Raw genomic sequence first — 17,037 nt, forward strand, 5'->3', positions numbered from 1 at the left:
TCTTTGTTGCCCATAGCAACCACAGATAAAACTCAGTACACTTTACTCCCAATCATATATTAGTACACTACTACACAGCCTTCTGCTTGAGTCCCTAGTAGCTGTACAAACCCTGTTACTCATCATCTGAAGTCTTTCTCCACAGCACCCCTACCCATGGAAACCCTACAGACAACCTATTTTGTCATCACTACCGTGCCCTCACAGCTTCTCACTACTGTTCCAATTTTCCCACCAAGAAAACAACCTGCTTGAAAGCCTGCCATCACCTACAGGACTCCAGGATCCAAACTCTCCACTCTACACAATTTTGTCACTTTCCACTCTTGTCTCTACCATTGTTGAGTCAGATCCTATGCCAGTTCCAGTCTCCATACAGTTGGACCTTGTTGTGGTTTAGACCAGCATGCTACAGCGACAGCCTCTGACCAGTTTGAGTTATTATCACCAGCATCCGTCAAGCCAATAGCATTAAAATAATAATGTGTTGTGCTCAATATAGTTGTGAAAAACAAATATTATAAATAAACACAAAGTTTGAATACAAGTGAATAAAAATCAAAATAAAATTCACAAATGAAGAAAAAAGGATAAATTATAGTTAAGTGTCCAAATAAAATCTCATAAAGTGCAAAAATAGTGTTTCAACCACTCATCAATTGCATGGTGTAAATGGTTTCTCCAGCATGCAGCATCACCCAAAGTGGTAGCCAAATAATCACTTACCAACTCACATTGACCACCTTATAAGAATGGTCTCACTGCACTCTGGCAATACCCATGGACATCAGTAGTCACTTTCACGGCCTTCACAACTCACAAAAAGGACCGCTCCCCTAAACACAATATCCAGACTTATATGATTAACTCATGCAAAACAAGCAAACAGAAGCCCCTCTATAGTGTGGAAATCCTTATAAAACTTTATATAAAATGCAACGTTAAATATAAAAGTGCAAAATCACCAAGCCAGCATATGCCAAGCACTACTGGGAATGTGATAACGTCAGTAGGGAGCTCCGCCCAACATGTTTTGTCTCCGGTGTCTTCCGGAGGCATGGCGCCATATTGCATCATTGTGTCTATATACACTAATCAATATAACTGAGCCTCATTCTAATATCCTAGATTGTAATCTCGAAAGAGCAGGGCCCTCGAACCCCTCGTGTACTGTTTTGTTACTGTCTTGTCTCATGTTCTGTCCCCCTTGCTACTGTACAGTGCTGAGCATACCCTTTGGTGCTATATAAATACTGTATAATAATAATAATAATATGTGCTCCAAATTTAGAGACTCCTAAAATTTATAAAGTTAGGTCTACAGTACACTTGGGTGATGTGAAGCGACCCTGCAGATTATGCATATATTTGAAAATGTGTGCAAAGTAAACCCCTGGTTTTAAAGTGAACTGTTAGACAGGACAGTTTGGTTTGTTACAGGTTGGCTGGTAAGTGAGCTGGGAATTTTTGTTTGTTGCTTTTAGATCTATGTTTATTCCAAGCATGTTTGAAGCCACTTACTATTGACTGACTCACTACCTCTGCTGGAAGTCTATTCTGAGCAAAAACCACCCTTTCTGTAAAATAATACTTTCTAAAGCAGGCCATAGATAATGTGAGTCAGTGGTTGCATGTTCATGAGGGAAATAAGTATTTGATTCCCTATCATTCAGCAGGATTTCTGGCTACCAGGTGTCTTTCATACAGGTAACAAGCTGAGATTAGAAGCAGTCTTTTAAAGGGAGTGCTGATAATCTAATTTTGTTACCTGTATAAAAGACACCTGTCCACGGGAGCAATCAAACAATCAGATTCCAAACTCTCCACCATGGCAAAGACCAAAGAACTGTCCAAGGATGTCAGGGACAAGATTGTAGACCTACACAAGGCTGGACTGGGCTACCAAACTATCGCCAAGAAGCTTGGTGAGAAGGTGACAACAGTTGGTGCAATCATTTGCAAATGGAAGGAACACAAAACAACTGTCATTCTCCCTAGGTCTGGTGCACCATTCAAGATCTCACCTCCTGGAGTGTCAATGATCAGGAGAACAGTGAGGATCCCAGAACTAGACATGAGGATCTTGTCAATGATCTCCAGGCAGCTGGGACCACAGTCACCAAGAAACCAATTGGTAACACATCACGCCGACAAGGATTTAAATCCTGCAGTACCCGCAAGGTCCCTCTGCTCAAGAAATCAAATGTCCAGGCCTGTCTGAAGTTTGCCACTGAACATCTGAATGATGCAGAGGAGGAATGGTTGAAAGTGTCGTGGTCAGATGAGACCAAAATCGAGCTCTTTGGCATCAACTCAACTCGCCATGTTTGGAGGAGGAGGAATGCTGCCTATGACCCCAAGAACACCATCACAACTGTCAAACATGGTGGTGGAAACATTCTGCTTTGGGGGTGGTCTTCTGCTAAGGGGACAGGACAAGTGCACCGCATCAAAGGGACGATGGGCGGGATAATGTACCGTCAAATCTTGGGTTAGAACCTTTGTTGCTCAGCCAGGGCATTGAAAATGGGTTGTGGATGAGTGTTCCAGCATGACATTGACCCAAAACACACAGCCAAGGCAACAAAGGAGTGGCTCAAGAAGAAGCACATTAAGGTCCTGGAGTGGCCTTGCCAGTCTCCAGACCTTAATCTGATTGAAAATCTGTGGAGGGAGCTGAAAGTTCGAGTTGCCAAATGTCAGCCACCAAACCTTAATGACTTGGAGAGGATCTGCCAAGAGGAGTGGACCAAAATCCCTCCTGAGATGTGTGCAAACTTGGTGGCCAACTACAGGAAACGTCTGACCTCTGTGATTGCCAAGGGATTTGCAACCAAGTACTAAGTCATGGTTTGTGAAGGTGATCAAATACTTATTTCCCTCATGAACATACATATCAGTGCATCATTTGTTAGATATGCATTTCTTTTGATTTTTTTTGCTATTTTGTCTCTTGGTGTTACAATACACCTACCATTCAGTTTTTAGACTGATCATCTCTTTGTGAGTGGGCAAACATTCAAAATCATCAGGGGATCAAATACTTATTTCCTTCACTGTATACATTTTATTAATTTTCAATATATCACTTTATACTATCATTAATAATGATCATCATAAATTATCTAAATATTCAACAATAAACAATTTCCTTATATATCTTCATTCTAAAACCCCACCCTCCCATTCCCTCCCCCTCCTTCCCAATCTACTCCCCAATTTTTTCCTTTAGCTGCCTGCTCCTCCTCCTTTCTCAGTTCTCTCAAGACACCGTTCTCATCCTTCCTTTCTGTCTATTCTCTATTTTTTCCATTTCAGCTATTTTGTTTGTTCTTTTAATTGCTCATTAAACTTATCCCATTTTTCCCACCTTTCTCTAAATCTCTCCTTTCTATCTTCTTCTCAGTGGTAGAGTTCTTCCATCTTATACACATAGTCAACCCTACTTATCCAATCTTTTATTTTTGGTACTCCCTGTTCCTGCCAAAATTTAGGTGTCAATCCCGTTTGCCGCATTTATCAGATGGAATACCATCAAATTCTTTTATTTTTTTTTTACTGTAGTCTCAGTTTTAGGGAATAGGCATGTGCCTGGATCTTTCAGAACATCAACCCATGTTATCTCCTGAATTTGATTAATTATTTCTCCCCAATACCCCTGGATTTTAAGACACTCCTGCCATATACAGTTGCAAGAAAAAGTATGTGAACCCCTTGGGATTACGTGGAGTTTTGCATGAATTGGGCATAAAATGTGCTCTGAACGTCATCTAAGTCACAACAATAGAAGAACACAGTCTGCTGAACATAATACTACACAAACATTAGATGTTGCCATGGTTTAATTGCACATAACATGTAAACATTCACAGTACAGGGAGGAAAAAGTATGTGAGGCCCTAGCTTAATGACTTCTCCCAGAGCTAATTGGAGCCAGGAGTGCGCCAACCTTGACTCCAATCAGTGTGATGATATTGGATGTGTTGCTGACAGCTGTCCTGCCCTTAAAAAACACACACATGTTTTGGGTTTACTGGTTTCAAGAAGCACTGTCTGATGTGAACCATGCCTCGCAGAAAAGAGCTCTCAGAAGTCCTACGATCAAGAATTGTTGACTTGCATGAAGCTGGAAAGGGTTACAAAAGTATCTCCAAAAGCCTTGATGTTCATGTGTCCACGGTAAGACAGACTGTCTACAAATGGAGAAAGTTTAGCACTGTTGCTACTCTCCCTAGACGTGGTCATCCTGTAAAAATGACTGCAAGAGCACACTGCAGAATGCTGCATGAGGTAAAGAAGAATCCCAGAGTGTCAGCTAAAGACCTACAGAAATCTCTGGCACATGCTAACATTTTTGTTGACACATCTACAATAAGGAAAACATTAAACAAGAATGGAGAACATGGGAGGACACCACGGAGGAAGCCATTGCTGTCCAAAAAGAATATTGCAGCACGTTTGAAGTTTGCAGAAGAGCACCTGGATGTTCCACAGCACTACTGGCAAAATATACTGTGGACAGATGAAACCAAGACTGAGTTGTTTGGGAAGAACACACAACACTATGTGTGGAGAAAAAAGGCACAGCACACCAACATCAAAACCTCATCCCCACTGTAAAACATGGCGGAGGGAGCATCATGGTTTGGGGCTGCTTTGCTGCTTCAGGGCCTGGACGGATTGTTGTCATTGATGGGAAAATGAATTCCAGAGTTTATCAAGACATTTTGCAGGAAAACGTATGACCATCTGTCTGCCAACTGAAGCTCCGCAGAGGATGGGTGATGCACCAGGACAATGACCCAAAGCATACAAGTAATTCAACAAAACAATGGCTGCAACAGCACAGAATACGCCTTCTGGAGTGGCCCAGTGAGAGTCCTGACCTCAACCCGATTGAAATGCTGTGACATGACCTTAAGAAAGTGATTCACACCAGACATCCCAAGAATATTGCTACACTGAAACAGTTTTGTGAAGAGGAGGGGTCCAAAATGACTCCAGATCATTGTGCAGGTCTGATCTGCAACTACAGGAAACGTTTGGTTGAGGTTATTGCTGCCAAAGGAGGGTCAACCAGTTATTAAGTCCAAAGGTTCACATACTTTTTCCTCCCTGCACTGTGAATGTTTACATGTTATGTGCAATTAAACCATGGCAACATCTAATGTTTGTGTAGTATTATGTTCAGCAGACTGTGTTCTTCTATTGTTGTGACTTAGATGACGTTCAGAGCACATTTTATGCCCAATTCATGCAAAACTCCACGTAATCCCAAGGGGTTCACATACTTTTTCTTGCAACTGTATGTGCCATTGTGCCCTTCATCCCACATCCTCTCCAACATAAATGTGATTTATCTTTTTACTGGTTATGTGCCACACTTGGTGTAATATACCACCGTCCTAAACATTTATAATTCATTTCCACCACCCTCATATCTACAGCCCCATGTGCTAATCTAAATATGTTCTTTTACTATTGCTCATCAAACGATATTACAAGCTCCCTTTCCCATTTCTCTATGTATAAAGTAGGAGTAACTTCTGTTATTTTGGTAAGAATTTTATAGATCTGAGAAGTACCATGTTTCCATGTTTTATTTATATTAAATAGTTGTTCTAATAAATTTAAATCCACCATTGGTCTTAAGGGCTTAGGGAGAGTTACAACAAAATGTTTTAATTTTAAAATATCTCCACTTATTTAACAAACGTTATAAACAACTTATTTTTTAACTCCTGAAAGGAGCAAATTTTCCCCCCATCCATTATATCCTTTAACTGTGCATTTCCGTTTCCATTTACCTGAAATATTTTCCTTCCCGGGAGAGAATAAATCTATATCTACCAATGGCATCAACATAGAACTGAACTCCCAACCCATTTGTTTGTGAGTCATATCCCAAACCCTAATTACATATCGTGTATAAGTGCTTGTACTTTCTACTAACATATGATATTGATGTGGTATCCACGCTATCGTATCCAATTGTGTCTTACTTAGTGTGTTTTCTACATTTACCCAACTTTTCCTTAGTGCATTATATGTCTAATTGAAAATATGTGAAAGTAACACTGAATAATAGTATCTCTTAAAATCAGGCACACCTAAACCCCCGTTCTCCTTGTCTCTATATAACACTTCATAGCCTATTCTCGTTTTTTTATTTCCCCAAATGTATTTCAATATCATTGTTTTAATTATTTTGAAAAAGGCTCCCGGGAGCTGTATAGGCAGCATATGAAATTTACATAGGATTTTTGGGACGATTATCAGTTTTATCAGATTTATTTGTCCTATCCAAGAAAGTGGTCCTACCGATAGTCTCCTCAATTCCTCCTTAATATCTTTTATTAGTGGGATATAGTTTATTATATATAAGTTCTTTAGAGACAAAGTCAGTTTTATCCCTAAATATTTTAATTCTCTTTCCCTCCATAAGAAGGGGAGTTCTCTTTGCAGACATTTTTTCCATTATTGGGACATTAACATTTAAGATCTCTGATTTCACTGGGTTAATTTTTAAATTTGAAAGCTCTCCATAGTATTTCTTATTTTCATTAGATTAGGTAATGTCAACCTAGGGTTAGCCACATAGAACAACATATTGTCCTCATATGCTGCCACTTTATGTTCTATCTTCCCTATCTGGATTACTTTTATGTCTACACTGTTTCTTACTGTTGCCAAGAGGGGTTCCAAAGATAGAACAAACAACAGAGGTGAAAGTGGACACTGCTGTCTAGTCCCTTTATACATCCTAAAAAACTATGATAACAAACTGTTAACCTTTACTGCAGCTGAGGGTTGACTATAGAGCTTTCCTATCCACTCTCTCATCTTGGGACCAATTCCCCAAATCTCCAGCTTGTCTAACATAAAGCTCCAATCTATCCTATCAAAAGCCTTCTCTGCATCAACTGACAAGATCAATACAGGGTTTTTTTTCTCTCTTACTTTTCTGTATAAGGAGTAATGATCTTAACCCATTATCTCTTCCCCCTCTCCAGAGGACAAATCCCACTAGATCCACATGAATCCACTCTGGAATTAGGTCTTTAAACCTAGCTGTCAGGACCTTTGCAAATAGTTTAGTATCCGTATTTAACAGTGAGCTAGGCCTGTAACTGGCAGATTTGATCCCATCTTTCCTCTCTTTTGGTATAAACGTAATATATGCAATGATTCCTCTCTCATTTCCATCCCAGCAATATCTTCCCCTTCAAACTTTTGGCTGATATTACATATTCCCATAGATAGTTTGGACTGATCCCCATTGGTGGTTTCCATCTCCCGTCTAACGCTCACTAACAAGATGTGCTTTAACTGCAGACTGTCAGCTTTAATTTGAGGGTATTTACATCCAAATCAAGTGAACGGTGTAGGGATTACAACAGTTTGCATTTGTGCCTCCCACTTGTTAAGGGACCAAAATAATGGGGCAATTGGCTTCTCAGCTGTTCCATGGCCAGGTGTGTGTTATTCCCTCATTATCCCAATTACAATGAGCAGATAAAAGGTCCAGAGTTCATTTCAAGTGTGCTATTTGCATTTGGAATCTGTTGCTGTAAACTCTCAAGATGAGATCCAAAGAGCTGTCACTATCAGTGAAGCAAGCCATCATTAGGTTGAAAAAACAAAACAAGCCCATCAGAGAGATAGCAAAATCATTAGGCAGGGCCAAAACAACTGTTTTCTTAAAAAGAAGGAACGCACCGGTAAGCTCAGCAACACCAAAAGACCCGGAAGACCACGGAAAACAACTGTGGTGGATGACCAAAGAATTCTTTCCCTGGTGAAGAAAATACCCTTCACAAAAGTTGGCCAGATCAAGAACACTCTCCAGGAGGTAGGTGTATGTGTGTCAAAGTCAACAATCAAGAGAAGACTTCACCAGAGTGAATACAGAGGGTTCACCACAAGATGTAAACCATTGGTGAGCCTCAAAAACAGGAAGGCCAGATTAGAGTTTGCCAAACGACACAGTTCTGGAACAACATCCTATGGACAGATGAGACCAAGATCAACTTGTACCAGAGTGATGGGAAGAGAACAGTATGGAGAAGGAAAGGAACTGCTCATGATCCTAAGCATACCACCTCATCAGTGAAGCATGGTGGTGGTAGTGTCATGGCGTGGGCATGTATGGCTGCCAATGGAACTGGTTCTCTTGTATTTATTGATGATGTGACTGCTGACAAAAGCAGCAGGATGAATTCTGAAGTGTTTCGGGCAATATTATCTGCTCATATTCAGCCAAATGCTTCAGAACTCATTGGACACCGCTTCACAGTGCAGATGGACAATGACCCAAAGCATACTGCAAAAGCAACCAAAGAGTTTTTAAGGGAAAGAAGTGGAATGTTATGCAATGACCAAGTCAATCACCTGACCTGAATCCGATTGAGCATGCATTTCACTTGCTGAAGACAAAACTGAAGGGAAAATGCCCCAAGAACAAGCAGGAACTGAAGACAGTTGCAGTAGAGGCCTGGCAGAGCATCACCAGAGATGAAACCCAGCGTCTGGTGATGTCTATGCATTCCAGACTTCAGGCTGTAATTGACTGCAAAGGATTTGCAACCAAGTATTAAAAAGTGAAAGTCTGATTTATGATTATTATTCTGTCCCATTACTTTTGGTCCCGTAACAAGTGGCACATATGCAAGCTGTTGTAATTCCTACACCATTCACCTGATTTGGATGTAAATACCCTCAAAATAAAGCTGACAGTCTGCAGTTAAAGCACATCTTGTTAGTTTCATTTCAAATCCATTGTGGTGGTGTATAGAGCCAAAAATGTTAGAATTGTGTCAATGTCCCAATATTTATGGACCTGACTGTATGTGGCTAGGCTGTGAAAAAATCTCACACATGTGGTATTGCCATACTCAAGAAAGTAGCAGAATGCATTTTGTGTCTTTTTTAGTATATCCATGCTATGTGTTAGAAATATCTTATAAATTGACAACTTTGTGTTTTCAATTTCTTTCCACAGTTTCCAGAAACATGGGTCAAAAAAATGACATGTTCAAAAGACTCATGATGCCTCCTGGAAAATGCATTGGGGTGATTGCTTTTCAAAATGTGGTCATGTTATGGGTGTTTGCATTATCCTGGTGCTTCTAAAGTGAGATTGGTAGCCAGAAAATTAGATGCGTAATTTAATACCCTTGAAAGCCCAAAGGTGCTTCTTGGATTTTGGGCCCCTTTATGTGGCCAGGCTGTGAAATAATCCCCTGGTATCCCCTTACTTGGGAGAAGTAGCAGAATGTGTTTTGGGGTGCAGTTGCAAGAATTCCTATACTGTGTGTGAGAAATAAGTTGTTAAAATGAAAATTTTGTAGAAAAAAACTATTTTAATTTTTTTATTTTACAAAATATTGTGAGAAAAAAATTACAATATTAAAAAAGTCACCAATCCCTCTGGATGTCTACTTTCCAAAATGGAGTCATTTTTCAGATATGTTTTCTGCCCTGGCATTTTAGGGCCTCAGGAAATGAGAATGGCCATCAGTACATAAGGATTGATTATTTTTCATACAGCATACTGTATATGTTTCATAGCTTGTAGACTCTATAACTTTTCCACAGACTAAATAATATACACTGATTTAGGTTTTTTTTACCAAAAAGTGTAAATTTTGTCCTACATTTATGAAGAACAGTTATTTATTTTCTCAATTTTATAACAGAAACTAAGAAAAATATATACAAAATTTTTGATTTTTCCATTTACATAGCAAGAAGTAAAAACCCAGTGGTGATTAAATACTACCAAAAGAAAGTTATATTTGGTTCAAAGGAATGATAAAAATTTCATTTGGGTATAATGTTGCATGACTGAGTAACTGTCATTCGAAGTGTGAGAGCACTGAAAGCTGAAAATTGGCCTGGGCAGGAAGGGGGTGAAAGTGTCTAGTATTTGAACACAGCACCCAATCAATGCTTCTCTGGTTTTTCACAGGTAAATTGCTGCTGTCATCTGCTCTCTCCACTCTAAACTGAAACTTCAACAACGCATAGACTCCTGCTATCTCTGGGTAAATTGCTGCTGTCATCTGCTCCCTCCACTCTAAACTGCAACTTCAACAACGCATAGACTCCTGCTATCTCTGGGTAAATTGCTGCTGTCATGTGCTCTCTCCACTCTAAACTGTAACTTCAACAACGCATAGTCTTTCTGCAAATCCCAGAACAAATAGTGTATATATTTTTGTCTGTGTTGATTGATTCTCACCTCTTGTTGCACGTTTTATGACTGTGGCCTGTGTCTGGTCTGTGTTTGAGAAACATTCCCCCCAACTCATGTGATCTTTATCAGTTCCTAATTGGGGCAGAGAAGAGTGCTCATTTGACCATCTCCCTATAAATTTAGATCAGCTTATGGGGGGTGGTCGCAGACGGGGGGCATAGTCACAGATTGGGTGCAGTTTTCTGTGTGAGTGCAGTTTTTGTTGGAGTGTGAAGCAGCAGTTGAACACAGCAGTTTAATTAAGCAGGATAACTCAAGCAGCAGGAAGATACATCAACAAGAAACTCTACTGCGTGCCGAATAGACTGCAAGCAAACACCCTGGGAAACATCATCTACAAGTCTGAGTCCCACTCCATGTACCTTTGTAATATGCCACCTCTACTCCACCTTTTCATCTTACTATCCTGTGTTCCCAAAATCTAATTTCTTTACCCCTCTGCTCCACCCCAAAACTTATACATCTCACCCTCATTGCTACCATCTCCCTACTAGTGCACTCATCACCTCCTGCTGATACTTTACTCTCCTGCTGACCAAAACACTAAGCCTGGAAGGCATGTACACTCATATACATCCCACTCCCATGTTACTTTCCTCACCCTTCTTCTTCTCCTAAGCTGGGGATATCTCCCCAAACCCTGGTCCTCCACTATTTCACCCCCACACAAGGCATCCTCCTTCTTCCGGGAATAGCCGCAATCCCCTCAATTAAAAATCAGTCCTCCTCCCAAAAACCACCCTCCCTTTTTCATGTGTGCTCTAAAATGCCCGCTCTGTCTGTAATAATCTCACCTCTGTCCATGACCTTTTTGTCTCCCGCTCCCTTAACCTACTAGCAATTACAGAAACCTGGCTTCAAGCAGCAGATTCTGCTTCTCCCGCAGCACTTTCCAATGGAGGCCTCCTCTGGACCCACTCACCCAGACCCAGTGGTCGGAAAGGAGGTGGGGTTGGTTTGCTTCTATCCCCACTCAGCACCTTTCAAGTCCTACCTAACCCTCCCTCTCTATCCTTCTCTTCTTTCGAGACTCACTGCATTCGGCTGTTTTCTCCCATTTCTCTGAGGATTGCAGTGATCTATCGGCCTCCTGGACCGGTGTCCCGCTTTCTTGATGATTTCTCCACCTGGCTATCCTACTTTCTCTCCTCTGAACTACCCACTATTATTCTTGGAGATTTTAACATCCCCATTAATGTCAACAACCTGGCTACATCCCAACTCTTCAACATAACCTCATCTTTTGCATTAGCACAATGTATACAGTCCTCCACTCACTCTGATGGGAATACATTAGACCTTGTTTTCTCCTGTCTTTGCACTCCCTACAACCTCACAAACACCCCCTTTCCTCTCTGATCACAATCTCATCACCTTCACAGTCTCTTCATCTTCAAACACCTATCCCTCCAAGCAGCAAACAATTACCCATAGAAACCTTCTCAACTTGAACCCTGCTCCTTTCCACTCTGCAACTGACCAACTCTATGACAGAATCTCTCCCCTGTCCTGCCCTGACCTGGCCACTGCTGTCTACAACAGTTCGCTTTCTTCCACATTAGACTCACTTGCTCCTCTAACAACACGAAGCATCAGGCCCCGACCATTACAACATTGGCAGACTGACAACACCAGAAATCTTAAACGACATAGTCGTGTGCTGGAGCGATTGTGGCGTAAAACCAAATCTCAGCAAGCATTCACCTTATATAAATCTGCTTTCTTAACATACAATTCCTCCCTTCATGCTGCCAAACAAGCCTACTTTGTCACTCTCATCAATAGCTTGTCATCCAGTCCTCATCGTCTCTTCTCTACTTTTAACTCTCTACTTTCTCCACCTCCACCTCTACAAGTACCTCACTCACTGCTCACGAGATTGCAAATCATTTCAAAAACAAGACTGATGCAATTAGTAGGGGCATCTCCGCTGCACAGACATACATCCCACTTAGCATACCTTATACTAAACCTCCTTCAACACTTTCTTCTTTTGACCTTGCTACTACCGAAGAGGTCACTAAGGTTTTCTCAGAAGCCCATCTCACTACCTGCCCCCTGGATCCTGTCCCCTCACAACTACTACGGTCACCCTCTTCTTCCATCCTCTGCTCCCTCATTCACATCTTCAATCTCTCCCTCTCTAACGGTGCTTTTCCCACCCCTCTAAAACATGCACACATCACTCCTATACTTAAAAAGCCCTCCCTGGACCCCACCAACCTGAACAACTTAAGACCCATCCCCCTGCTGCCATTTACCTCTAAACTCCTAGAACGCTTAGTCTACAATCGCCTGAGCTTCCAACCTTACTGATGACAACCTTCTTGACCCTTTACAGTCTGGCTTTCACTCACTGCACTCCACTGAAACTGCCCTACTAAAACTCACTGATGATCTACTAACTGCTAAAACCAATGGCCACTACTTCATACTCTTACTGCTTGACCTCTCTGCAGCTTTTGATACGGTTGACCATCCCCTCCTCCTCAAAAAACTCCACTCTCTTGGCCTCCGAGACTCTGCTCTCTCCTGGTTCTCCTCCTACCTATTGCACCGCTCCTTCAGGTCCAAACCTTCAGGTACACAATGAATGGCATCATGTGAAGCCATTCATTGTTTTCAAATGTTCTGTGATCTGCTGTGATTGGTCACAGCACTCACATAGTACTGGCAGAGACTCGTACAGTGATCTGTCACTGGCTTTGTCTGATGGACACAGCTAGTGACAGATCACGCTGCAGCGAGGCGAGGCACGTTCCAAGAGGACATCATATGATGTCCACCCAGAATGATGAAAGTCCTGCCTGGCAGTCATTTTACAATAGGCCAGGTGGGAAGTCTTTAAAATCTTTTTTTGCTTTAGTACATGTGCATTAGGGCAGTGCCCAGGTTCCCACCATGCCATTTGTTTGACATTGCCTTGCCTATTTGAATAGAAAAGGCCAGTAGTGTCTTTTAACCTTCAGCTCCTATTGATTTCAGTTCTGCTATGATTTGGGAGAGTACATACACATGAGTGAAAAGTTTGAACACAGGAAGAACGCAAGAACAGAAATGTATTGGTAAATAGAAAAAGTTCTAAATCTAACAAACAAGCAATCTATCTAGTTACTGAAAAGAAAAAATATTAAGCAGATACATTATGAAGCATGCTCTAATCATACTGTTAAACATACAAACAGTAGAGAAAGCCTAAGACAAACATGTGTAAATGTCAGGAATTTTTTCCATAATTACCATTAAATTATGCATGAGGGCTCCGTTCTGATGTTGCAAAGACTCCTCCTAACTTCTCTCTCTTAATATCTCCCTCAAGTGACTGAATTGAAAGAGGCTCCTCTTGCATAAGCTTGCATAGGGAAATCCTGATTTGTGGGTCTATCTAATTTATCTATTCAAATCTAACTCCTACTTTTAGGAATAAAGGAATAAAAGCCTAAGAAAGTAAACTAATGCAATCATTACATCTAAGAATTGGTAAGTTACAATATAATAAATATTTGCTTTTGGATTTAATACCGCTTTAATCCAGATGTGCCCATCCCTGGCATGGGCACCATGATGGCATCATCAATCGACACCATCTCTAGTGTGCATGCTCTGAATGGATAATGTCATTACGTACTCTCCATTTTAGCCCCAAATTGGTACTTGATGGGGATGAGATTAATGGCACTACATGACTTAGAGAGATAGGAAACCGCCTGAAAAGATGCTGCCTCTACAAGAAATAATAACAGTATGTTGCTGTAATATCAAAGTAACTTTTGGACACAGGTTTCTTTCTTTGAAAATATACAACTATTTAAAGTGGAGTTCCAACTGTTTTTGTGTTTACTAAAAGTCAGCAGCTACAAAAACTGTAGCCCTGACTTTTAACAAACACACTTACCTGTCCCGGGGTCCAGCGATGTGCTCACCTGCGCAGTCCCTTCTCTCCTGTCCTCCACGGCACCAGCATCTCTACTGTGGGCACCAGGCTGTGACAGCTGGCGGCTTCACAGCCTGGTGCCCACTGCGCATGCGTGAGTCGCTGCGCCGCTCCTCCTAATTGGTCCTGCAGACTCCTGGGACCTATGAAAGTTCCCAGGAGACTGCTGAGCAAGGGGCTGAACTTCAGTGTCACTTTGCCGCGGCGAACTGAGCCGGAAGTGGGAGCTGGTATCTGTCAAAACGAGGTACCAACTCCCCTCGAAAAAGGTGCCAAATATGGCAGTGGAGGGGGGGAGGAGGCAAATAAGCAGTACTTCTGCTGTTGAGTGGAACTCCGCTTTAATCTTTATTCCTATTTATCTTTGCAATATTTATTGGCTTATTGATGGATTTTATTTATGCTACAATACTGTTACATACTAGCTACTGTTTAGATTATTCCTTGTTTATTCCCTTAATGTGATAAGGCAACAATATATTTGAAAAATCTGTCATTGCCCTTGACATGGGGGGTCACAGTTTCTTTTGTGGTTATAATCTCCTCTCCCTGGTCTTGCTACAGATCCTGAGGTGAGGCATTATTTACTATCTCTCTGGTATGATAAATATAAGACTGATTAATATTCTGCCAACTCATATGTATTAATTGTAAAAAATCATATGCCCTTTTTATTGTCCTAGGACATGTTCATATACTTATGAAGAAGCAAAAAAAACATCTGACAAATGCATCAAGCCTAACCACTTACTTTTCATGGCTTGCGCTACATGAACAAATACTAAATTAATTGCAGCCAAGAATCTGTAAATGTATACTAGTTAGGTGGCATGAAATTAAGCAGCTAATATATACACTATGCATTAAAGGCATTGCAGGCAGGCATGATATAGATTTTAACAAAATTGTTTGATGTGATTTTAATTGATATTTGTACCAAATAAAAATATGTTTTTATGAAAAAGTTAAGTTGAATCAAATTGCTGTAGTGTAGCCCTTCCCCCCACAGAGCTATGCCTACAGCCCCCCAACTAAATTAAATACCTTTGTTGAGACATAAATACAACTGGCTGCTGAGTGCTTGGAAGGAAAGGCAAGAAGTTATGCTGGAACTGCAGACCTGCCTGACCACTGCTGTTGCAGTTAACCACTCAATCAATACCAAATAATACAGAAAACAATAAAAATAACAAATATAAATACATATGAAAATAATAAAAGAAAAAGTAAAAACAAGAAAAAATAGACATTGCGGCTGGGAATCTAGGGCAACCCAGGCCAGGACACCATTAAAAAAGAAAACAGGGTGAGGTTCCCCCAAAACATAATAAAAGGCTCTTATTCAGGCATGCAGCCTGGCTTTGTCATGCCCCCATTCAAGGCACCTTATTCCCTTGTTGATAGGGAAAAGGGCTTCCTACTAACATGTTATCCCCAAAAAGGAATGTATGGCTCTGCGGGGGGACATTTTATCTCATTCTAAAAGTCTTTTTTAGAATATTGGGTCCCTCAGATTTCTGTTACCCCCTTAGGCCATTGTTACTCACTAAAAAAGGAAATAAAAAATAAATACAGCCACACCATTGAAAGTATAATATATTTTAAATATTAAAAATAAACAATGCAAATAAAAATCCTATGTCAGTCATGTTGTCAAGTGATGCAAGTCAATGTCAACAACACTCAATAATGTTGACCTGCCAACACAATGACTAGCCGAACCTGGCGGTCTTCAACCTCTGCTACTCTCATCAAAAAGACAGATCCCCGGTGCTGCTGGAATGTAAACACAAAGGTGGAGATCACAGGTGATATCATCAATCAAATATGATGAAGATGCATATGGGAAATCAGTATTGGGCATTTGCTACAGGCCCCCTAACCTGAAGGATGAGGAGGAGTCTGACCTCCTGTCACAGTTGTGAATGGTGGCAAGACAGGGCAATGTTTTATAATGGGGGATTTCAACTATCCAGATACTGAATGGGCAGAAGGCACTGCTTGCTCATCTAAGGCTCATCATTTCATAAATGTCTTGCAGGACAAATTTATGTGTCAATTGTTGAATGCCTCCATTAGAAAGAACGTGTTGTTAGATCTATTTTGTTACAAATAACACAGATCTGGTTGCAGAGGTGGAAATGGGGGACAGATAGGGTAGCAGCGATCATAGGGTAATCACATTCAAAGTAAACCATAGTAAAAGGGGGCATGAGGGTAGTGTGAAAACACTGTATTTCAAGTGAGACAACTTTTTTAAATTGCACCCAATATAACTAGACATTAAATAGGAATCCTATAGCATTGAACACTGAGGAAAAATGGGAGTGCTTTAGTAACATATTAAATAAAGATATCATCCAGTGTATTCCAATGGGCAACAAATATCAAAGAGCTAAGGTTAAACCTGGAAGGCTAAACTCTAACTAAAAAGGTTTTTAAAAGAAGAAAATGGCCTTTAAGAACTATAAGGCCGAGGGGTCATTGTCGGAATTCCAACACTACAAGGAATGCAATAAGAGATGTAAGAGATAAGAGATGTAACAATACAATCAGGTTGGACAAAATAGACGACGAGAGACACATAGTAGAGGAGAGTAAAAAAATCCCAATAAATGTTTTTAATATATTAACAGTAAGAAAGTGAAGTCAGAGCATATTGGCCCCATGAAAGATGAGCAGGGAAAGCTGGTTACAAATGACAAGGAGAAGGTAAATGTGTTTAATGCATTCTTCTTGCAGTTTTTTTTACAAAGAAAAAGGAGGGGTATAGTAATCAAGGCTGTATTGTTAGTAACACATCACAGAATTTACCCTTGCGGCCAACAGAAGCTGGTGTGCGTAA

Source organism: Staurois parvus, unplaced genomic scaffold (assembly GCF_062004578.1).
Source record: "Staurois parvus isolate SC_StPar_1 unplaced genomic scaffold, SC_StPar_1.0 ptg000045l, whole genome shotgun sequence".
NCBI lineage: Eukaryota > Metazoa > Chordata > Amphibia > Anura > Ranidae > Staurois > Staurois parvus.